Genomic DNA, 18,324 nt, shown 5'->3' on the forward strand with positions numbered 1-18,324 from the left:
GAACTCTGGGGCTCTGTTCAGGGCATGAGACCTGAGGGTAAGGGTGAGGGGTATTGGGGCGGCCAGTCGGGCCATTAGTGGGTGAGCTCCCAGCTTTATTTCTCTGGGGTGCAGTGTTCTACGCAGTGTTGAGCTTCTCCTTGGACAGGGGCGGGGTGTGTGTGTGTGTGGGGGGGAGGGATCCAGTCTCCATGAGGCTTTGAGAAAAAGGAACTTTGTGGGGTGGGGTGCATTCCCCCTCTGTTCCTAGATCTCCCATGTGTATTCTAAGAGCTGGGGCCAAGCCAGTTGATCACACCTTCACCATGACTGAGGGGAACCAAACAGGGCAGCTCTTTGGCTAGAAGACAAAGGACACCACTCTGGGTCCCAGACACCAAGCCTCGGGCCCCAGGAAGGCAGAATTCTAAGATGGCCCCTGATTTCTGCCTGTAGGTGTCACTTCTGTGATTATTTCACATTATATGGCAAGAGGGATTTGCAGTGGAATTAAAGTTACTAAGCAGTTCACCTTCACATAGAGTGGTTATCTGGGTGGGCCTGACCGAATCACACAAGCCTTTTCAAAGCAGTTTCTCTGGGGCAGAGGAAAATCAGAGATTCCAAGGATAAGGATTTGATGTACCATCACTGGCTTTGAAGAAAGGGGCGGGGGTTGCATGGAAAGGACTTGAGAGTACCTTGTAGGAACTGAGACAAACCGCCAGCCAACAGCCAACAGAAAATGGGGACCTCAGTCCCGCAACTGCAGGGAACTAGTTCTGCTAACAACCTAAATGAACTCGGGGGCAGATTCTTCCCCAGAGCCTCCAATAAGAGCTCAGCCTAGCCAATACCTTGATTTCGGCCTTGAGACCCAGATTCAAACCCAGTGAAGCCCACCTCAACCTTCTGACCTACACAACTAAGCTAAGAAGTGGGTATTGTGAAGCCTCTAAGTTTGTGGTGATTTGTTACTCAGCAATAGAGAACGAATACAGGTGCCTGCACAATGAAGGTTCCAGGTGATGTACGTTGACTGTAGGTGAGAAGGAAAAGGAAGCGTTCTGATTTCACGCACAACCTGGGGCTGCAGCCTCATCCTGCTCTCTGGCCCCTCCGTCGTACAGAGGTGTCCAAATCTTTGTCCACGCAGCTTCTGCCAGAGGCCCAAGCTCCAAACACTGGGCTGGGAAATTTGGACACAAACTATTTATAGATAGACCAATTGCAGGTGAATAGCACAGCTTCTTAGCCCTAATTACCCACTTTTGCTTCTCTGCTAGCTTTCCCCTGTATTTCTGCCCAGTTCGGATGCTGTTGGATCTTTGAGTCCTTGGCAAAAGCAAAATCCTCTCTAGCAAGTTCTCTAAAAAGAACTCCCCCATTGTGAGCGGCCCACCGACCACCACTGATGGACTGCCTCAGTGGTGGGCGGTGGGGAGTGGGAGGCAGGAGGGTGGGGCAAGTGGAGCGCAAGGCTCATAACACCAGCATGGGCCAAGGAGCTGTGTCCTATGCAACTAGACTGAGAAACAAGGGCTTGAACCAGAGTTGGGGGGTGCAGGGGGGGAAGGGGGGAATAAAAAGAACTCCCTAGTTTAAGACCCAGTTTATTCTTCCAGATAGTCCCCTAAAATTTGGAATGAATTGCTTTCTTTCTTGGTCCCATGACCTAAATGCCTTGATCGCGTCCTGTTGTAGAGATGGTTAGCTGTCCACCAAAATCCTTGCTCCCCTTTCATAGTATAGAGCTGTCACTAAGGAGCAGTGACGATACTTCCCAGGTGCTTTTGCAACTCGGGGTGGTCATGTGACTAGTTCCCACCAATAGAATCTGAGCAGAAGAGATATATGCCACTTCTAAGCCAAAGCAATAAGAAGTGGGTGGGCCTCCTTCATACTTCCTTTCTTCTTCTGCCAGCTGGGTGTAGGTGACAATGAGACCCTGGGGAATGGAAGAGCCCTGAGATGCCAAGAGCCTCCGTCCCTGAATCACCATGTGGAGGAAAGCCACTAGCCAACCAAGAATCCCTGTCTCGGTGTGTTACACAAGTAAGAAACAAATTTCTAAGGTATTTGAACCATTCTACATTTTGAGGTCTATTTGTTACTGCCTTTTAGCCTACCCTTTATAATACTCGTTCCTGTGCTTGGCCTTCAACCTGAATCAAGTTGCACAAGGTGCTGACTGAACTCCTACGAAGAAAGCCTCCCAATCTCCCTGTATTTCGCTTTCCTTGGCTGGCTCCCATCCCGCCTTGGTTCACACTGTCTGCTTGCTCCAAAGTCTGGCTGACTCAGCTGGCCTGGGCCACCATCCATCTGCTGTCAATGAGCTCCTGGCTCAGAGAAAAATGCACATTTATTCCCCAAAAACATAGGGTTCTTTTTTTCAGCAAAGGTGCTGCAGCAATATATTTGGAGAAGGGAGCTGCTATTCGGCACATGGCTCCTGGTTACTTTGAGACACAGCCAGGGAGCACTCGTTAGCCCCAATTCTCTAAGCAAGAGCCTCCAGTGGTTGGGGAAGAGGTGCAGCGGTGTAATGGAGAGGGGGAGGAAACCAGAAGGAGGTGACAATTCTCTCAGAAAGCAATTAAGCATTTCTTGGTGGCCTCAGGGACAACCTCAACTTTTTGTACTTTTCCCCCAAGGGGGCTGAGGCGTGGGGGAGGGGAACATCTATAGCTGCAGTTCTTGAAAACTCTGCTTTGTGACATGCAGTTTTGAAGGCTCTGAGAAGCTCACAGCAGAGAGGCAGCCCATCTTGCCCCATACCCGGGGCAGCTCCCTCCTGCCCCAGCAGTAGCATGGCGAGCCCTGCAATGGACCATAGTGGGGTCAAGATGCCAGGGAACCCCTCCCACTGTCCACTGTTGAAGTACAGCTCTGGATCCCAGGCCAGCAGAAAGGAGAGGCAGGACTGTGGATGGGGGTGCAGCCTAGAACAGGCCTGGGGCTCTCCTGTAGCTCACTGATGCCAGAGCCCAGCTCCCCTGTGGGGTGAGATGCCCCAGAGGTCATAACATTACATAGCCTCCCCCTGCTGTAAAGGGCTCCAGGATGACTCTGCCTCAGCAATTCCCAGTGCAATTTTGCTTTTTGTTTGAATCTGAAAATAATGGCATCAGGCTCCCCAGGGCCCAGGAATCCAGCCACTGGCTCCTCTTGGCTTCTGTCTGTGAGCAAGATGCTGCCAGATACATAGGGTGACACTGCGGTTAAATGACAACAGTCTGACCTGGCTGTCCCGCACATGCTGAGCCCCCACTCAGACAGGTCAGCAGGGGTCACCGGGCCTCTCCATACCTCTCGCTGGTCGCATGAGTGGCCTGGTCCTCCATGGGCAGCCGAGGGGGCATTTCCACTTCCAACTCCAGGCAGCTCTTAGCACTAACCCTGAAGTGCCGGTGAGCTGAGGAGCCGGGAGCAGGTGCTGCTCACGCAACGTGCATTTAGAGATTTCCGGTGAGAATGTTCCCCCAGTTACCGGATCCCTTCGCTGTGGTACGCTATCCTCCCAACAGCTGAAACCCTCCCTCCTCCACAGACCGCCTGCTTCCTCTCATTCTGCCACTTAGAGCAGACCTTGCTCACTAGTTCCTTCCAAGTGTTCCCTCTCCAAATCTATCTGAGTCCTTTCCACGCCTAGTTTGCAAATATATCTGGCCCGATCCCTACCTGCAAGCCCCATTTCTCCCAGGGGGACCAGGGAGCCCGGGTTTGACAGGTGCAGTGATCTGTCAAACCCACAGGGAACGCCAGAGACCAAGGTCTCCCCAGGACTGGCAGCTCGGATGGCTCCCGGGGCAGAAATAACCTGAGCCTGCTGCCCTTTCCTTTTTGAGAGTGACTCAGCAAGAAGCTGGCAGATAGAAACACAAATCTAGACCTGGATCTTGCAGAGGGGATAATGAGCAAGGTCGTGGCCTTCATCTGAGTATGGAAACAGGCTAGCCGTAGGGCTGGGTGCTGAAAAGATGCTCAACCTCACTTAGCATAAGAGAAGTCAAATGAAAACTACACCCAGACGCCATTTTCCACCCAGCAGATTGGCAAAGATCAAAGGTTTCACAACTCTCTGAATTGGCAAGGATGGGGAAAAGCACTCTCACGCTTTGCTAGCAGGACTGTAAACCCACAGCTTCCATGGAGGGCAATTTGGCAGTATCTGCTAAACGGACAAAAATCTTTTACCCAGCAGTCCCACTTCTAGAAATGTAACGTCCAGCAGGGCACGCACATTTGTGGAATGACCTAGGGGGCACTGTTCATAAGAATGATGAGGGAATGGAAGTGCCCTCCATCGGGGACTAATTCCACACTTACATTAGGCCCCATGGCAGGAACAGAGAATTGGAACCCGGGATGTATGGCAACAGAAACATGTCCCAGAGACACTGCAAAGTGAAAAAAATCAAAGCAAAGTAAAGCAGGCGCTGAACAGCTGTGCGGCTGGCTGGTTTCAGTTCTCCATGAATGAATGAACTGGCATGCTACTGTTTGGGTAAAAAGAAGTGAATGGAAAACAGTACGAAAGCTTGTCTGGTTATATGTGCTGAAGAATATCTCTGCATGGAGACCCAAGAAACTGGTTTCATCGGTTACACAGAAGGGAGCGTTTTCATTATGTACCTTTTTTTGCAACTTTACGTTTTTGAACTGTGCGAATATATTACCTAGTGAAAAAGAAAATACAGTTTAAAAAATGTGCCCCTGTGCACCTGATCTCCGTAATGGAATAGAATGACCCCAAACGTGAGGGGCCAATAAGTTCCAGGGAGAGATCATTCTGTCTTACATTCGCACGGCGTGTTACAGTCTACAAAATGCTTCATTTGTGTTGCCCCATGCAAGCCTCAGAACAGACCCCTTTCTTTCAGATGAAGAAATGGAGGCTCAGAGAGGTAAAGTGATTTCTCAGAAGTCACACAGCAAATGGTTGAGCCAGGATTTGTGTCCAGCTTTTCTGGCTTCCTTTCTCATGCCTTTTGCTACCCCACCCTGTGGCTGGAGAGTCCTGGGGACTCAGGCCCCTGCTGTCCCCATGTCCACCTGGAACAAGATCCAGGCCGCGATGCTCACTGGTTCAGTCACCAGCAGTGATGTCGGAGGATGGCATCAAATTCTGGGTCAGCTGTATCCGACCCGCATGACTTTGGGAAAGTTACTTATTGGGCCTACTCAGTCACTTCACTATAAAGCAAGGAGAGTAATACTACCCACTTCAGAGGGTTGTTATGAGGATTAAATGAGCTAAGTGCCCAGAAAGCGGCAGCCAAGGAGTACAAACAGGCCTGGCTTCCTGCAGCCTGGAGCGGCCCTCTGACAGGGCCCCTCTGAGGGCTGCCCACTTCCTAGGAATCTTGCACGAATCCAAAGAAAAGTGTTTTGCATTCACTCCAGGGTACATTCTGCACCATCGGGCCCGCTGGGCACTCTTTCTGATGTTCTTCTCCTCATATTGTATCTCCTTCTCTTATTCCTGCTATCTTCCCTTCTGCTCCTGCACTGGCTCTCAGCAGCCTGAAGAATAGACCTGGGATTCTGCATAGAGATCCAGGTCAGCAGGGCCAGCAGAGAAAGATGTCGGTGGCTCTCCCAGCAAGAGCCAGGTTCCACCCCTTCTCACTCCTACCCCCTACTCCGCTAAAATAGCCAAGATTTGCTTTCTTTGGAAGTTACAATCAGAAAGAAACAATGGAGGGGAAAAGGCAAATAAAAGACAGTGTTTGCTCTCTTTCCCCCCTATATAGGTTTGTACACTAAGCCTTTAGCTAGATGTCATCCTTTTTTTCTTAGTAAGATCAAAGTTTTTCTCTCCCATACAGTGGTCTGGAGGCGGGAGGTCGCGTGTGTCAGGGTTGCTCTGCGCCACAAAACCTTTCAGAGAAGCAGGTCGGGTCCCGCTTGCCGCACTGCCATTCTCTACGATATCCTCAGCCGCACGGCTGAAGCAGATGTACTGCCAGGTTGTCTCTGTGCCTTTTATGCAACTGTGCAGTTTTACAGCCCAAAGGACCTTTTTGCAAATGTCAAAGGGGGTCTCCTTCAGGCAAGTACAAGTCTTGATCAAGGGGAAGGTAGCTTTCCACAAAAGACAGACAAATGATGTGATGAAGAAGGCCACTCCATGGGACGGTAGCCAGGGGAAGAAAAAGGTATCCTTTCTTCTGGGCAGACAGAGCCCATGGTTCGGTGGGTGGAGTGAGGAATTCACCACAGTGTCTGCGTTCCTGTTCTGGAGATGGGAAGTCCAAGGTCAAAGTGCCAGCATGGTTACCTTCTGGTGAGAGCTCTTCTCCTGGTTCAAAGCAGGTGCCTTGTGGCTGTGTCTTCCCATGGTGGAAGGGGAATATCCTCCTTTAAAGAAAGAAAATATTGACAAGAAGAACCCATGTACGCCTTAATTCAGTCTCCCCTTCCTTGTTCATACTTTATTTTTTAAATTAACATATAGTAAAAGTGACTTTTATCTTTTTTTGGCTTTTTTTGGCATTTAGATTTGTGGATCCACCACAACAGTGGGGATACAGAACAGTTCCACTGCCCCAACACCTCCCTCATGCTTCCCGTTGGGGAGCCACACCTTCACCCCACCCCTGAGCCCTGCCTGGCAGCCACTGATGTGTTCTCCATCACTGTAGTTCGTCTTCTCGAGAATGTCATTCTACAGTAAATACCCTTTGGCCGGGCTTTTCTCACTCAGAATAATGCCGTTGAGATTCATCTCAATGGTCGCATGTATCAATGGGTTGTTCCTTTTATTACTGAGCAGTATTGTTGTACGGGCATACCATACTTTTTGTTTATCCATTCACTTGTTGAAGTACGTTTGGGTTGTTTCCAGTTTGGGGTAATGATGAATAGAACTGCGACAAACACTGGTGCTCAGGATTTTGTGTGAACAAAATTTGTCATGTCTCTAGGGCAGTGGTTCTCCACTGGAGGCAATTTTGCCCTCCAGGGGACATTTGGCAATGGCTGGAGGTATTTTTGATTGTCACAAGTAGGAAGTGCTGCCAGCACCCAATGGGCAGAGGCCAGGGATGCTGCTGGGCGTCCCACCATGAACACGACAGCCCTCCCACCCCAAACGATCTGGCCCCAAATGCCAACAGTGCGGTGGTTGAGAGCCCGGCTCCACTGTAACTACTAAGAACTGAGATTGCTGGGTCATATGGGACATGCGTGTGTAGCTTCAGCAGAAACTGCCAAACTGTTTTCCCGAATGACTTCACCGTTTTGCATTCCCACCAACAATGCATGAGAGTCCTAGGTGCATGGCGGCTGTGCCTTGACGTCAGTCTTCTACATTCTAGCCATTGTGTGTGGTGGTATCTCATTACGCCTTTATTTTGTGTTTCCTTAGTGGCCAAGGATGTCGGACATCTTTGCATGTGCTTATGTTCCATCTGTCTGTCCTCTTTGGTGGAGTATCTGTTCAAGTCTTTTGCCTGCCTTTTAATTGGATTGTTTGTTTTTTACTGCTGACTTTCGAGAGCTCTTTATATATTATGGATACATGTCTTTGGTCACATATGTGATTTGTCTCTTCTCCCAATCTATGACTCATCTTTCCATTCTCTTCACAATGTCTTTAGCAGAGCAAAATGTTTTAATTTTGATGAGGTCCAATTTGCCCCCTCCCCTGTTTTCTTTTATGGATTATGCTTCTGGTGTCATATCTAAGAACCACCTAACTCTAGGTCATGAAATTTTCTACTAAAAGTTTTACATTTAGAGCTATGATCCATTTTGAGTCAGTATTTTACAAGGTATAAAGTTTAAGTCTCCCCCCTTTTTAACATATGGAAGTCTAATGATTCCAGCATCCTGTGTTGAAAAGACCATCCTCTCCATTACTTTTGCCCTTTTGTCATAAATCCATTGTGCTTATTTGTGTTTCGTTTATTTCTGGGTTCTCTGTTCTGTCCCATTGACTGATGATATTACCTGTCTACCCTCTTGACAATACCACACTGCCTTGGTTACTACAGCTTCATAATAGGTCCTGAAGATGGGTTGTATGATTTTAAGTCCTACCACTTTACTCTTCTTTTTCAAAATCATTTTAGCGATTCCCATTTCTTTGCCTTTCCGTATGAATTTTAGAATCATCTTGTCTATATATTAGGTTGGTGCCAAAGTAATTGCGGTTTAAAAGGTTCAAAATAAATGCAAAAACCACAATTACTTTGGCACCAACCTCATACAACCTGTCCTTGCTTTTACAAGGCTGGAGTTTTTTCCAACACCACCCTGCACATCTCCAATTCTTAGAGGACACCAAATGGATGTCCTACAAACTTAACTCAATTCTGATACTATCTACCTGAAGATAGTACCAGATCCCACAGGTTAAGGGTTCAGGCCCACTAAACTACCGCCTCCCTCCCACGCTATTTCAGACACCAATCACAAGTCCTGTGCGTTTGACTGACAGGGTATAAATCAGAGCCTCCCATGACTCCCTCCTCGGGTTTGATTAGTTGGCTAAAGCTGTTCACAAAACTCAGGAAAATCGTTTGCTTACTAGAATACTGGTTTATTACAAAGGATATTATAAAGGCTACAGATGAACAACTAGATAAAGAGATACAGAAGGCAAGCTCCAGGAAGGTCCTAAGCGCTGGAGCTTTGGTCCTGGTGGAACTGGGGTGTGCCAAAATCTCGGCCTAAGGAAGCACCAACCTAGAAGCTCATTAAATCCCGTTGTTCAAGAGTTTTTATATGGCTTACCCGCCAGCGATGCCCCATCAATGGATGGGGCTGAAAGCTCCAACCATCCTATTATTCAGTCTTCCTACTGACCAACCCCAGCCAGAGGCTACATAGGGACCCCACCCTAAGTTACCTCATTAGCATAAACTAGTGCGATCAGAAGGGCTTGTTATGAATAACAATTCATATCCTATCACATAGGAAATTAGAAGAGTTTGATGAGCTCTGTGCCTGAACCAGAGGACAAAGACAAAACATATTTCTTCTTATACCACAAAGTATATAGACTTATGATGCCCAGCTTTCTTTGTTCCAGGTTGGACTTCGACACTCAGATCAGACTTTGGGTAGGTTCTAAGGGAGGGAGAAATGCTGATTTTATAGAAAACTCAAAGCAGCCATTCACCTGCTTCCTGGGAGAACAGACTGTATTTTGCCTGAGGAATAGGAAGAATGCTAATTTACTTTCTCTGACTCACACAGAGTTGGTGTTTGTAAAAAGATTCATGGACTAATGAACACTCTCTACTACCTTGCAAGACCAAGTTGTATTCACTCTTTAACAGCAAAACGGTCACAACACTTCTGATTTGCCCTGCAAGATAATACTTATCCATTTAGGACATGTTTTTCTTCGGGTCAAATAACTTGCCAGAAACTTCACATGTAATTTTTTGTATAGGTGGAATGGGGATTCAGCTTGTCTGTTCTGGGATTGTTGGGTCTGAATACATCACCCTCCAATTCTCTGGTTTCTAGAACAGATAAGGCTGTGGCTCAACACCAAAGCCAAGGTCAGAGTAGAAGTGGGAGTGGGTTCCGCTCGTTCTGCTGGTCCCTCCAGAGCCCTCTCCCCACTGGCCTCCTTCCTGGAACTGAAGACCTCTCTGTCCTTCTAACCCACCACTCCCAGGTCCTTTATTCTTGCAGCTGCTAGACTTGGGGCAAGGAATTTCACTTCCTCGGGCCCCATTTGGCCTGCCTATAAACTGGCAACTATGCTACTGACCTGGGCGACCCATGAATTGTTGCAAGACTAAAATGATCAAACATAGAAATGTCTGAAAGCTTCAGCCTACACCGGTTAGAGTGGCTTCTCCAGGGAATGGAACGGGGGAAGTATAGAAGGGGGGACGTGGGGTTGTTTTCATCTTCAAACAACTCTGATCTTTTTTCAAATTTTTTAACAAGTATGAATTTCTTTTGTGATTTAAAAAAAAAAAGTTTGTAAGTAAACATGTTAATGTAACAATGCATTTTGTAGTCTTCAAAATGTTTCCAGCCCTGCTAAGCCACAGGCTACTCTTCTGTGTGTATGTGTGTGTGTGTGTGTGTGTGTGTGTCCCTTGGTCCAGCGAGGACACTTTCAGTCTGAGGGTGCCAATGAGATCAGCTAAGACGGGGACCTGGGTGCCAGGGCAGGTGGGAGAAAGAGAAGGCGGGCTCCATGTTTGCTGTGAGTGCTGCTCCTCCCTCCTCCCTCTGAGCCCCCAGGAATGCGACATATGTTTCTCCCTGGCTACCTGGCTGGCCAGAGCAGCCAGCAGGCAGGAGCTGTGGTGCCAGGGGGAGGGACGATAGAGAACAGAATGGAGTCCGCACAGAACGCATTTTCAAAAATCAATCCTCGGGGCAGTGGTGCAGCAGAGTGAGGGGGCTGGGAGCCAAGGCCACCCACCCAAGGATCCAGCTTGCAGCTAGGGGTTCTGGGTGTGCTGATGGCTGAGCAGGCACTGAGGCCAGCCTGGGCCAACTGAATGTAGTTCCCGAGACGGAGAGCACAGCCAGGGGCTGGCACACCCTCGCTGGGCAGTGAGGAGGAATGGGGCCGTGTGCATTTGTGCTTGTTTATTTGCTGTTTGAAGTTCCTTACATGTTGGTTGGGTGCTGATTTCCCCCTACGGCTGGAGTCTGCCCAGGACAAGCCCCTCCCTTGCTCACAGCCCCTCCCAGGCCTGGGAAAGCAGCTGGGGGTGCAGTATTTGAGGAACCTAGGTTACCCCAGGAGCACAGAAGGAGACTACTGTTGTTTCTGATAGGGGATGTCCCCAGACTGGGAACCTGTGATAGGAGGCAGGTCCCCAGGATGTCTCCCTGGAAAGGGGAGAGAGGCAGGGGTGCCGGGGAGCCCGGGCCCCTCCAGCTAGATACCTAAAGCTGCTAGCTCACTTTAACAGCTGAGATCAAGTTACAGTGGCGTCAGCCCCTCAGGAATTTACCTCCTGCCCCAGGCCCCTCAGTCATTTTGGGGTGTGTGTGGGGAATTCCTCGAGTACTGAGAACAAGTTCTGTCCTGTCTTCCTGGGCTGCCCGAGACTTGGGGGGTCTGGGGGCCTAGGGGACAGAGGGAACCTGTGGTTCTCTGCTGGGGACTGCAGCTGCTCAGTGGCCAATGAGACTCAGGGTGGGGGTGAAGAATACCCAGCGTCTGAGTCAGCTCCATTTCAGACTCCAACCTGCTCTCATCCTGAACAAGTCCAGCCCGGCTGCTTGGAAGAGACCCAACACATCCCCTCCAACAGACTGTCTCTTACTGAAAACACACATCTCTTTCCTCCTCTGTCGGCCCAAACAGAAGCCCAGACAGAAGTCATTTGGTGCAGAGAGCAGCCTGAGGACTTCTCCCGAATTCAGGGCTTGGCAGTTTCTATGAAGGGCCAGAGAGCAGAGATTCTTTACTTCCTGGCCAGTGGTCTCCATCACAACTGCTCAACTCTGCCACTGTGGCGTGAAAGCAGACATACAGAATGTCAACAAATGGGTGTGGCTCTGTTCCAATAACATTTTATTTCTAAAATCAGGAGGAGGGCAGGATTTGGCCTGGGGAGCATAGTTTCTGACCCCTGCTAGGGCAGCTCTGAGCAGCCATTAGGATCGGCCATCCTCCTTAAACTCTTCTGGACCTGCAGTAGCCATCCCAGGTCCCCCAAGGCCCAGCTGTCCACCACTGCAGAGAGGAGGAGAGTTTGTATGGGGGGAGAGGAAGCAGAAGTTTGCTGAACTAACCTCGCCCCACCCCTGTAACTCACTTCACCTTCACCTGACGTAATTGAACCTGAACAGATACCTCCCATTGAACACATGTTTGTGGTCACTTGCAGAGACGAACAAAGAATAATCCATCTCCAACCAGTATGTGAGTCCAGAGAACAAGCTGGAAGCCTGAGGAGGGGCTCCCATCAGGCACTAGAAGCAGAGATATTTTTATTCTTATTCCCCTCACCTTGGGCTTAGGACCAGGCTACAGAGGGGAAAACTGGGTTCAAGTCTCACAACTGCTGTCACTTACTAACCGAATGACCTTGGGCAAGTTACTTAATCTTTCCAACCTTTAATTTCCTTGTTTTACAAAACAGAGATAAAAATATTACTTGGTTCCTGGAGCCCTGAGGTTTCTATCAGATAACCCATGGGAAGCATTTAATGCATTACCTAACATAAATAGGCATGGCCAGACTTGAGACTGTGACTGCTGGCTTATTCACCGGGCACCTTCCGTGTGTCAGACCTGTGCCAGAAACTGCTAAGACAGACCTTGTTAAACACTCATAATAACCCTGTGAATAGCTCTTATTACCCCCATGTTATAGGTGGGGGAACTGAGGCTCAGAGAAACAATACCTTACCCCCGGGCACACAGATTTGCTGTAGTCCAAAGGAAACCATAAAAGTGAATATATAGGAAGGAAAGGATGGGAGTGAGTGAGGAAGCCTGGACTCTCCGTATACTAAGGGGCAAAGGGGCAGCCCAGTTGGGATAACAGAGTTTTCAGAGTCTGGAGAGGAAGAGGGCAGTTGCCTTTCAGCCACCAGGAGCTCAGCTGGGGGCCTGTCTCTTGTACACCTGCCCGTGTTTCCCAGGAAAGCTGACTGACCTGGGTGGAAAGGTTCTTTGGGGGCTGTTGAGTGAACATCCCATGTCCCCATGTACTGGGTTGAATGGTGTCATTCAAAACTTCATGTCCACCCGGAACCTCAGAATGTGACCTAATATAATTAAGGTCAGGATTGAGATAAGATCATACTGGATTAAGATGGGGCCTAAATCGAATGAGAGTGTTCCTACAAAAACCAGAAAAGATGACATAGTGATTTCCAAAAGAAAGCCATGTGAAGACGGTGGCAGAGACTGGAATGATGTGTGTAAAGCCAAGGATTGCAGACACCAGAAGCTGGAGGGAGGCCTGGAATGGATTCTCCCTCACGGCCCTCACCAGGCACCAGCTCTGCCGACACCTTGCTTTTGGACTTCTAGCCTCCAGAATTGTGAGACAGTAAAGTTCCGTTATTTGAAGCCACCAGCTTGTGACAATTTGTTAAGGCAGCTAGAGGAAATTAATATGCCGTGTACTTTTGAGGGTGACTCCTGGTGTCCCCTGGTACCTGGCACACTCTGAGGACCCCCTACTAGGCTATAGGATGAGAGTACTGCGCAGGAAGGGGGAAGTCAGCTGGTGGGTCAGGGCTGGTTTGGAAAGGCAGGGAGTGGAGTACAGGTTTAAGGGAAGCCACAGGTAAGAGCCAGGAATAGGAGAAAGTCAGGAAATCAATAGGAATGGTGAGGCTGGCCGAGCAAGGCTCCGTCTCCTCTATGCCTGAGAACTGCAAATAAACGGGCTGGTGACAAGTTCTTTATTAAAGAGAGATAACCAAGCCAATGAAAGGACTGCTTGGTTGGCTGCCCTCCCCCACTTCTGGCTGTCCTCCCCACCCCCACATTGGGGCTTGTGCCTGCACAGCTGTCCAGAAGACAGACATCACTCCCACAAAGCCATCCAACTGCTCGGTCAGAGCTGTGGTCAGGATGTGGGAGTGAAGCCAGGCTGGACGGTGGCCACGTATAGGCAGGCCTCTATATCGTGGCTCTGACCTTGGTGCCCCAGGGTCTGTGCCAGCCCCATTCCCATTGCTCAGGGCAACCAGCAGCAGCAGCAGCACCTGGGGGATGGGGGAGGGGACTAAGGCTGCCCAGTGGCTTTTCTGTGGAGGGGTTTCTTCCTGTCCCCACATTCCTGCCAAAGTCAGGGTCCCCCATGTTATAAAAGCAACAGTCCTTCTAAGCTAGGAAGCGCAGGAGCTTGAGGAGTGGGGGCTGTCCCTTGTTCTGGGTGGTCGCTTCCCTCCAAAGGTGGTGGCCCTCAGTTCCTGCCCTCCTTGTACATGCACGCCACTGCCCCATTGAGAGGTAGAGTCCATTCCTCCACCCCGTTGGGTCCAGACTGCCTTGTGACTCATTGACCAATAGAATTCGGCTGAAGTGATGCTGAACCAGACCAGCACCCAGCCCTGCGGAGGACCGGCCATTGCCATTTCCCCTTGGAGCCCTGAGCTGCCATCTGGGACATCCAGCCCCGCTGGGCCTTCAGATGACCAGAGCCCCAGCTGCTCTCTGCAACTGTATTGAGGTTCCACCCCCCTCGCTGAGGAAGAACAGGCCAGCTAAGCCCTGCCAACCCACACAGCCATGAGAGATAAAACTGAATTATTGTGTTAAGCACTGAATTGGGGGGTAGTTTGTTTACACAGCTCTCAGTGACAGGAATGCTCGGAAATATTCATCCCTTCACCCCCTCCCCCATCTTAGTCACTGGCTACTTTGGAGCAAGAAGGACCCCCCAGCTCTAAAGTCCATAGTCCCTCATTGGTCTCCCTGTGGTCTCCCTGGTAACGGGTCCTGGTTACAGCACAGAGTTGCTGGGAGGTGCCGCTCCTTCTGAAGTTGGTAGGAAACCTTTAAATTAAAATCAACAAAAATCTGTACAGCAGCTAGGATGTTCGTGACACTCTGAGCAACTCAGAGTCATACGATGCCTTTTATTTGAAGAGCATTAAACAGCTTAGAGCTCTCAAACATACGGAACCTCCTCTTACCCATGGCAACCACGGAAGGTAGCGGGGGCAGGCATGGTTCCTTTTGCCGTAGTAGAGGAAACCACATAAAACCACACTAAGGGGAGTGGCAGAGCCAGGGCTGGAAGCCAGGTCACCCAGCTACCTGTCCACAGGCCTCCTTCACACTGTACCCTATTGTCCCCAAACCACCCTGGATAGCACTTAGGGGCTGAGTCAGGCCCATTTTCCTAGGTTGAAGGAACAGAGAATGGGGGAAGAGAAACTGACCACAGTTGTTATGGGCCCACAGTGGCCTTCCTGGGTTTAGGCGTGGCTCTGCCCTTATCTGAAATCACTTGGCAGTTACTTACCTTGGGTCTGCATCTGTAAAGGGAGACACTACTGCAGAGAGCTGCTGTGAACCTAGGGGGAGGGGAGGGCTTTTGTGACTGCCTTGAATGACAGAGCACCGTGGGGGTGACCCTCAGGGATTCTGGAAGCCAGATGGCAAAATATGAGCTCTCTGTCTTGCTCTTCATGAAGCCGGCTGACCTGTCCAGCTGCCATGCTGTGAGGAAGCCCAACTAGCCCACAAAGGGGAAGCCACATGGAGAAGCCCTGAGGCCACACGAAGAGAGAGAGATGCCTACTCAGCTCCCAGCTCCCTCAGCTCCAGGCTGTTCCAGCACCATCCACTGTGTGACTGCAATTGAATGGAAGACTGGGCGCCAGGACCACCCAAAGTAACCATGAGAGATAAGAAAGTGGTGATTGCTGTTTGAAGTCACTAAGTTTTGGACAATTTGTTACACAGCAATAGGTAACTGGAGCAGAGTTGGTTGGGGGTTTAGTGTGTTGAATGGTGTCTCTCTCTTCCTCCTCCCTTCTGCCTCCCAGAAAAAAAGATACATTCATCTGGAACCTCAGAACATGACCTCTGGAATAATGGTCTTAAGATAAGGATCTTGCGATGAAACCATCTAAGGTGGGCCCTACATCCCATGACAAGTGTCCTTATAAGAAACAGAAAAGAAGACACAGCCATCACAGAGAAAAAGGCCATGCGATGACAGAGGCAGAGATGGAGTGATGTGATCACAAGCTGAGGAAGCCTAGAACCAGCAGAAGTTATAAAAGGCAAGGAAAGATTCTCCCTCAGAGCCTTCAGAGGGCCGGGCGTGACCCTGCTGTCACATTCATTTTGGACTTTTCATCTCCTGAACTGTGACACAGTAAAATTTCTGTCAATGTACGCCAAGAAGTTTGAGGCAGTTTGTTATGGCAGCCCTAGGAAACTAATCCAGGGGCTAGAGGCAGTTCAGGACTGGCAGCTGTGACAAAGACTGCATTTTATGGCTCCTAAATCAGATGCAGAGCTGACAAACAGAAGTGCCCCTCAGGGAACACGAGGACAGAAGTTCTGTGATCAGGACTTCTTGGGTGATGAACCTGCTTCTTTGCCACCGTCAGACTGAGGCCCAGACTGAGCAGACAGAAGGACCAGGGCAGGAAGCAGAGAGGAGCGGCTTGCCCTCAGCTCTCTTATCTCTTGTAGTTCCTAGTGATGAACAGAAAAGCTCATATAAAACAAAAATAGGAACAACCAAAAATAAGTCCAGGCTCTCAGTTTCTTGATCCTGAAGGTCAGGTTACTTCTCTCCATTCCTCTTAATTCAACTTTTTGGCAGAGTGTGGCCAAACATCCTTTCCTCAAAAATGTCGTGTGACTGTGGGATGAAATCACCATCCAGGTGGAGTTCGCGTACTGCTAACAGGATACTTCAAAAAGCACGGACACCTGCATGCAACAGGTTTTCAAATGGGGACTGCAAACTTCAGTGTAGACAGGGGCCAGGCAGGCAGCCTTGATGAGAGACGGCTGGGGGTAAGAGACAATAGGGAGCGGTGAGGAGTGGGGCAAACTGAGGCGCCCCAGCTAATGGTGGCGTCGGAATGTGGACCCGGAGAAGCCACATCTTAGTTTTCTAAGAGTAGCTAAAAATCCATACTTTTATGTAAAATCTGATTTTTAAATTCTAGCAATCAATTCAAATGTAAAACATTGGGTGGATAAAACAAAACATGGCTGCAGGCTGAGTTGGGCCTGAGAGCTATTTGTGACATCTGCATTTGTGACCATCTCACACAACCTGGCACGGAGATGCCTTTCGTGTCTGTCCTCACACCCATCACAACTATTCAGCCATCAGTTCTAGAAGTTCTGACTCCCCCATAGAAAAGGTCTTGCATCTCACTTCTCGCCACCATCATTGCCTTCAGCTCTCCACCCTCCTTCATCTGAACCACCCACCCTGGGTCCCATGAGGCACCCTCTTCAAAGGCCAGGTTAGGGCCTTCATGGCCCACCCCATCGTCACCAATCTGCAGCCCTCCTCTCTCACTCTCAGGCCCCTTTCAGAAGCCACATTAGGTTACTCGTTGCTTTCTGAACTCAAGACCCCACAGCCTCCAGGTCTCCTTCCATGCCATTCCCTCAGCTTAGAAATCCTTTTCCTCCTGCCTTTGAATTCCTACCAATCACTCCTGGCCCAACCCACATTTCTCCTCTTTTCTCCTTCTCTCCTAGATTCTCTCACCTTCATTCCCCGCTCACACAGAGTTCCATGTCTTTGTTCCATGGAACCTTGTGTACTTCTCCTGTAACTGCTATCACCCCGTATCTCAGTGACTGGTTGCCATTAGTCTCTGATCAGATTATGAGTCTCTGGAGGCAGGGACCATGAGTCGGTTTCCTTTGTACCTCACACCTGGCACGTTGAGGGTACGTACTCAGGAAGGATTCAAAGGAAACCTGACTAATCAGGATGCCAAGGTGGGAAGGGGCGAAGGAACTTGCCAGAGGTCACCCAGCTCGTTGGAGGCAGAGCTGGGACGGGAAGCCACTTCCCAGTGGCATGCTTTGGGTACACACGGCTGAGTGGCTGGCGGGGCTGAGCAGTCAGTAAGCACCAGGAACGAGGGGCTGAGCGGTGTTTCTTGGAGGGGTGCCAGGACTCTGCCAAGAAATAACTTTTAGGGGAAGGTGGCTTCAGAACATAGGAAACATGGGCCAGAGATGTTTGGAGCAGTCAGCTGAGAAAGTTCTGGAGCAGAATCAGCCTCAGGGCGAGGAACTGTCCAAGTTGGAAATTGATAGAAACAAATTCTGGGGCCAGAATTCAGAATCCACTGGAAACCATGAAGTTCCGGTGAGAGAGAATAGCCTGAGCTTAGGAAAATAGCTGAGACATCAAGGATTTTCAAAGTGACCTAAAGAACTACTTGCCTGTGCTGCCATCATGATGACAATGGCATTGACGAGGCTGGGCCATTCTGACCATCAGCCCCCGTTATCACTATTTCCACCAGTTCCACTGTGATCTGAGACAATACTGACTCTTATTATTGCAGGGTTTCCACATCACATAGTACACGTGTGGGTTGAATTGTGCACCCTGCCTCCCCACCCAAGATATGTTGAAGTCCTCATGCCAGGTATCTGAGAATGTGCCTTTTTTGGAAATAGGGTCTTTGCAGATGATCAAGTTAAGATGAGGTCAGACTAGACTAGAGTAGACCCTGAATCCACTGTTGTTGATGTCCTTATAAGAAAGCCATGTGAAGGGCCGGCCCGGTGGCTCAGGCGGTTGGAGCTCCATGCTCCTAACTCCGAAGGCTGCCGGTTCGATTCCCACATGGGCCAGTGGGCTCTCAACCACAAGGTTGCCAGTTCAATTCCTCGACTCCCGCAAGGGATGGTGGGCAGCGCCTCCTGCAACTAAGATT

Source organism: Rhinolophus hipposideros (genome assembly GCF_964194185.1).
Source record: "Rhinolophus hipposideros genome assembly, chromosome: 20".
Classification (NCBI taxonomy): domain Eukaryota; kingdom Metazoa; phylum Chordata; class Mammalia; order Chiroptera; family Rhinolophidae; genus Rhinolophus; species Rhinolophus hipposideros.